At 34.9% G+C, this 6,543-nt stretch overlaps 1 long non-coding RNA gene across 1 annotated transcript; it reads left to right on the forward strand.

Annotated features, from left to right (window-relative positions):
* The first annotated feature begins 1,725 nt into the window (after nt 1-1,725).
* On the forward strand, nt 1,726-5,463 carry LOC133801283 (uncharacterized). The gene is made up of 3 exons (XR_009876811.1): nt 1,726-1,871; nt 2,024-3,499; nt 4,012-5,463. It is a non-coding gene; the product is annotated as an uncharacterized LOC133801283 (long non-coding RNA).
* The last annotated feature ends 1,080 nt before the right edge of the window (nt 5,464-6,543 follow it).

Raw genomic sequence — 6,543 nt, forward strand, 5'->3', positions numbered from 1 at the left:
TTAACAGGTTTTTGGTGCCCGTTTAATGAATATGTTTTAATTTCTGATATGTTAGAATGGAATGAGATATCTTCGGTCTTGAGTTGGGATTAAATCTATTTATATATATATATACACTTAAATAAATCTTGTTATAAAGCCATTTAGCATACTTTTTTTTTTGCCTCATGACCACCTTGGTAACAAGAGTATTCATTCATACATTTTTTTAAAAAAAAAAAAATTACGGTACTTTGTGTTTTATTAAAATACAAACTTGATATCTTCTATTTTGGATAATTATCCATAGATACCCCATATTTGCAAAATGTTCATACTTCAGTACCCTAAGTGTCATTAAATTTTTATTATTCTAAGTCTACCCCTAAAATTTTGATTATTTTATCGTTTTGTTATTTTTTAAATGGTGTTAATTTTTTTCTTAATTAAATATTAAAAAGAAAAAAAGATAACAATTAATATATTTTAAAACATAAAGAATATTAGAAGGGAAATTTGATAAATCATGCTTACATTAGCTTAATATTTAAAATTTGAACCAAAGTTAACTACCATATGAAACAAATGCTCATCTTTCATTTAATACCAAAAATACCCCCATACCTTTCCTCTCTATTCTCCATCTTTCTCTCTACCTTTCATTTAATAGCTTAATAATTAAAATTTGAACCAAAGTTAACCACTATTTAGAATGCTGTTTAGATGTTGGATTTGTAGTTTGTTGGTATTTTTTTGTAGTTTTTTGGGTGAAAATCGTGTTCTGTGAAAATCTGCGTTTTTTTTGGGTTCCTTGAGTTTTTTTCGAAATGCCCGATAGTGTCCGATAGAGGCCCGATTCGGGCACGATAGTTGTTGAGTTTCAAGGTTAGGGATGAAGGTCCGATGGAAACCCGATGGTTGCTCGATAGTTTTGGTTACCCGATAGTTGCCCTATCGTGCTAATGTCGTACCATCATCGTACATTTATGGCAAAAACTACAGTATTATACACCATCGTACCCACTAGCGTCCCACTGTCGTACCATCATCGTACCATTGACAAAGTAAGTTAACAATTTGAAACTAACTATTATCGTACTACCATCGTACCTATATCGTCCCACTACAAATTCTAAAATTACGATGTTATAGTAACTACTTAACAAATTCTATCGTACACCTATCGTGCTAATATCGTACCATCATTGTACCCATTATGGAAATAACTACAGTATTGCACACTATCGTACCCACTATCGTAATACCGTCGTACCACCATCCCTAACCTTGACTATCGGGCAACCATCGGGTTGTCATCGGACCTTTATCCCTAACCTTGAAACTCAATAACTATCGTGCCCGAATCGGGCCTCTATCGGACACTATCGGGCATTTCGAAAAAAACTCAAGGAACAAAAAAAAACGCAGGTTTTCACAGAACACGATTTTCACTAAAAAAAACAGCAAAAAATACCAACAAACTACAGATCCAACATCTAAACAACATTCTAAATGGTGGTTAACTTTGGTTCAAATTTTAATTATTAAGCTATTAAATGAAAGGTAGAGAGGAAGAGGGAGAATAGAGAGGAAATGTATGAGGGTATTTTTGGTATTAAATGAAAGATGAGCATTTGTATCATATGGTGGTTAACTTTGGTTCAAATTTTAAATATTAAGCTAATGCATGATTTATCAAATTTCCCTATTAGAAAAGGCATCGATGTAAAATTGGGCCTTTTCTCATTCCCTCATTTTCCCTATCGTCTCTTACATGCCAAGGTATCTTGAGGAGCACGTCTATCACCTTCGACGGAGAAGACGAATAGAGACACCACCTAAGAAGACGACGACAGTGGAAGGCGACACCGTGCGTATCGCCAACAACGACAGTGAGCCATCACCTTCGTCTCTTAGAATTTTGTTTTTGTTTTTTTGCCTCTATTATGGGTTTCTTTGTTCTTCGTTTTTTTTGGGTATTTTTTTCCTCAATGGTTTCTTCTGACCAGAATATATGTTTTTATTTTTCTGTTATGAGTGTTAGGCTTTGTTGGGATTAGTCTTCAAAAGGGGTCTGATAAAACAAGGTACTAGGAAGAGAGTTTTCCCAGTACTTTCACCATTTTCATTTGAAATCCATGAATCAGTTAAAGCTCTTGGCATTGTGAATGCAAATGAAGAACCAATTGAAGAGAATCCAATGGACCTTGTCGCTAGTGAGAATGAGCCAATGGCCCCTGCTACAGTAGAAAATGATCCTAGTACCTTTGCGACTGAAGCTGACTATCATGGTTTTCCAACTCAACAAACGAAACTTGGAGACACAAAAATGCAACTCGGAGTGCAACTTCAATGGCACAAGACAATACATTAGCCTTTGCGAATGATGGTGCATTGCCAAGCCTGACTGATGATAGTGGCATGGAATGGAAAAAAGGAAAAAATGACACTTCAAGTGATGAGGAGGACAGTTCTGAAATAGGCGAAGATTGTGTTGAATCTGACATAAAGGAAGAGTTTGGGACGTTTTATGACAGTGATGAGGCAGACCACAGAAATTTCAAAAGAATGGATAAAAAAAAGAAGAGTTAATTTACCCAAATAGTAAATTGCCAAATCCAGAAGGGGGGTGGGGGTATGACATTTATCTGAATGGCAACGTAGTGCTTAGAAAATGGCTAAGATTTAGAGATCACAAGCAGAACTGGGATGTGGTGAAAGATTATGCTATACAAGAAGGTTTTGAGCTTCATAAAGTGAAGCATGCTTCTAGCATAATTACTACACGTTGTAGAGCAATGCACATGGCGAATCCATGCTTCTAAGCCACCAGATGGTACTGAATTTCTCATAAAAACATACAATCTTGAATATAATTTCCGGTGTGTTGTGAAGAATAGGATAGTTACAACGAGTTGGATTGCCAAAAATCTCTTCGTAATAGCTTTGCTAGATATCTTACAATGAGTGTCGACAAAATGAGAACTGAGTTGAGAGACCATTTTGGAGTTGAGGCTACAAACAGGCGACTATGGGCAGCTAGACAGAAAGCTAGAGGGGCTTCAGGAGGGGACTATGCTTATTCATATGCCAACTTAAGGCGTTATGGTGCTATGATCCTTAAATTCAATCCGGGGAGTGCTGCTTTTGTCCGGACAAACTTAGAGCCAATTGAAGAGCATTTGGAGGGTGACACTAATGAGCCATTGACTCGTGTGGAATCAGTAATGAAGCTTCAATTCAAGAGAATCTTTGTTTGCTACGAAGGTGTGAAATCTGGTTTCAAAGCAGGTTTCGACCTTTTTTTGGGTTAGATGGTTGTCATCTGAAAGGGTCATACAAGAGCATTTTATTAGCAGCAATGGGGGTTGATGCAAATCTTCATTTCTATCCCATTGCATATGCTATTGTAGAAGCAGAGAATACTAATAGTTGGAAATGGTTTTTGGAGATGTTACTGGAAGAAATTGGGGATACTGCTAATGGCAAGCCATGGTGTGTTATGAGTGACAGACAGAAGGTACATGAGATTCACTGTTGTTGCTTGTTATTGAACTAATTTTTTATGCTTTATTGATCTATTTATGCCTATTATTGATATGTTATTTTTATTAACTTGTATAGATTTGTTGCTACCTGTTATTAAACCAGTTTTTTCATGCTTTATTGATTTTTTGCTGCCTCTTATTCATGCATATCTGTTGGTGGTCGACTATTCATATATATTATATATTTTATTACGTGAATGTATCAACATAATCTTTCTTTTCTTTAACAAGGACTCAAGTGAACACTAGCATTAACATACATTTTCTCCTTTATACACTAATACAAATAAAAAAGCATGTATATATAATCTATATATTTATGCGGCTGGTCTTTCTTTTTTGTCTTATTTAGCTTCATTACTATGTCATTCATAAGATGTGCATAAATATTTTTATTAACTTGTACAGATTAGTTTCTGCAGGTTATTGAACTCATTTTTTCATGCTTTATTGATCTATCGTTGCCTCTTATTGATGCTCGTAGGGTTTAATTGATGCCGTGGCTAACATCCCAGATGTATCACAACGTTTTTGTTGTTTTCATTTGGAGAACAACATGATGAAGAAATTTGGGGCATCAGAACTTAAACAATTGTTTTAGGCAGCGACACAGACAGCGAGCTTTGATAATTTCAAGCGTATAAAGACATTCAACAAGGAAGCACATGAGTGGCTTACCAATATTGACTTCAACCATTGGTGCATGAGCAAGTTTAACACAAATGTTAAGGCAGAGCATCTTACAAAAAAATTTGTAGAATAGATGGCCACCAATACAAGCCTCCTATTGAATTACTTGAGGGTATAAGAATGCAGCATACCTGAATGATGTATGTTAGGAAAAAGATAGCAGACAAATGGTCTCACAAGCTAACCCCAAAGGTGAAATTGAGGGTCAATGAAATCCAAAAAAAAAGCACGTTTCACAACTGTTACAAATGTTATAAATCAAGAATTCAAAGTTGATTATTCTGCAAAAAGGTGTATTTTTCGATTAAATGAAGGATATTGCATATGTGGCCAATGGCAGGTGAGAGGAATCCCTTGTATTCATGCAGCTGCTTGCATAAATACTATAAGGGCGGACATTACCAATTATTGCTCGCCATATGTCACCACTGAAATGTTGAGGAAGAGTTTTGAGTATGCTATTCATCCTATACCAGATGAATCAATGTGGCCTCAATTTGACGATGAGGAATTACTACCACCTATTATAAAAAAAACTCCCTAGCAGACCCAAAAAATATCATAGATAAGGGTTGCAGGAGAGAAGAGACATTTACCCACTGTTCTTGGAAAACAACCAGTTAGAAAGGGAGTTTCTAGCACTAAGAAGTGCAAGAACTGTCATGAATTTGGCCATAACAAAAGGTCATGCAAGAAACCACCAGCTCCTACCCCATCTCAATCACAACCTGAAAATGCCCCAGCAGCGTGTCGAGGTAAAAGAAAGGCAGCAGGTCGGGGCAGAGGTCAAGCCAAAAAAAAAAACAGAGGCACATCACATGAGGTAAAATATTATGCATGTATTATATGTTATCATGGTCAATTTATCTGAATCAATTTACCATTTTTTCTGGCTTCTGTTCCAAGCTTGGAGCCATCAGCTAAAGAAATCCAGACAAATGCACCACCAATGGATTTGGCAAACTTTGGCAAACTTGGCAAACTTGATTTTAAAGAAAGAACCTAATATTGAAGAGCCTATGTTTTTTGTTGTTTTTTTTTATAAGGATGTTACCTATAACTTTTTTGCAAGCTGCTTTTGTAAAACCTAAACCAACTGTTGTTGGATTTCTTTTGTAAAGCACTTACATAGTGGCTACTTGTGTGCTAATTATTTTTGTAAAGCCTGAAACAATTGTTGTTGGATTCCTTTTGTAAATCACTTATACAGTGACTACTTGTTTGCTAATTATTACAAACTTTCAGTTGTGACTTTTTAATGAGAAGCTAATGAAACTCATTTTGCCAAAATGATTTCTGCTTGAATTTTAATACTTATTTATGTTTTACTGCTTAATCAATAAATATGGAAGATTAGTCTAATATACAGAGCTTATAACATAGCCATAAATTGATATCAAAACACAAATTCCTGAACAAGGCACGAAACTGATATTACATATGTACTAAAGCATGTCCCTCTAATACAAACCATAAAATTTCATCTTCCAAAACCTGAAATTGATATTACTTTTGAATAATGCAAAACCAGAAAATTACAAGTTCATAATTAGAAGGGAATTTACTAATTTGGTACCCTATGTTTTTGCAAAGTATCATTTTGGTACTCTCTGTTTTCAATAATACTCATATGGTAACCTGTATTTTAAAATTATACATATTTGATACCCTAGACTCAGATTTGATAGATAAATTTTTGTCAATATAATCAAACTGTCATCAGTTATATGTAATTAACTAATTAAATTTAAATTCGGAACTTACATAATTGACAGCAGTTTGATTAAATTGGTAAAATTTTATTAATTAAATTTGAGTTTAGGGTGCCAAATATATACGATTTTAAAATACAGGGTACCATATGAGCATTATTGAAAACATAGGGTACCAAAATGATACTTTGCAAAAACACAGGGTACCAAATGGTTACCCACCCTAATTAAAAACACGGCTATTAACATCATACAAATACAAAACACATACAAACTATTTAACATAAATTTTCCAATGGCTACTTTAGCATCTAATCTCTCTACACGTTCTAACATCTTTGAATCCCATGGACTTGAAGTTTCTTCGTGGTCCCAACCTCCATGACTACCCGGTTCCAGTTTTCTTAATTCCACCAACCAAAGTAGTCACAACCTTTAGCCCTATTCAGACATCGATAGAAAAGTCTGTTTGGATTTGTCATTGTTTCGCTGATTTTCAAAACACATCTTCTTCCACATTTGCATTTTCTATTTTTGAACTTCAAACCATGGCTGCTAGAAGTGTGGCTATCATATGATGCCATGTAGCTATTGATTCAGCCCAAAAACATTTT

Source organism: Humulus lupulus, chromosome 9, assembly GCF_963169125.1.
Source record: "Humulus lupulus chromosome 9, drHumLupu1.1, whole genome shotgun sequence".
Classification (NCBI taxonomy): Eukaryota; Viridiplantae; Streptophyta; class Magnoliopsida; order Rosales; family Cannabaceae; genus Humulus; species Humulus lupulus.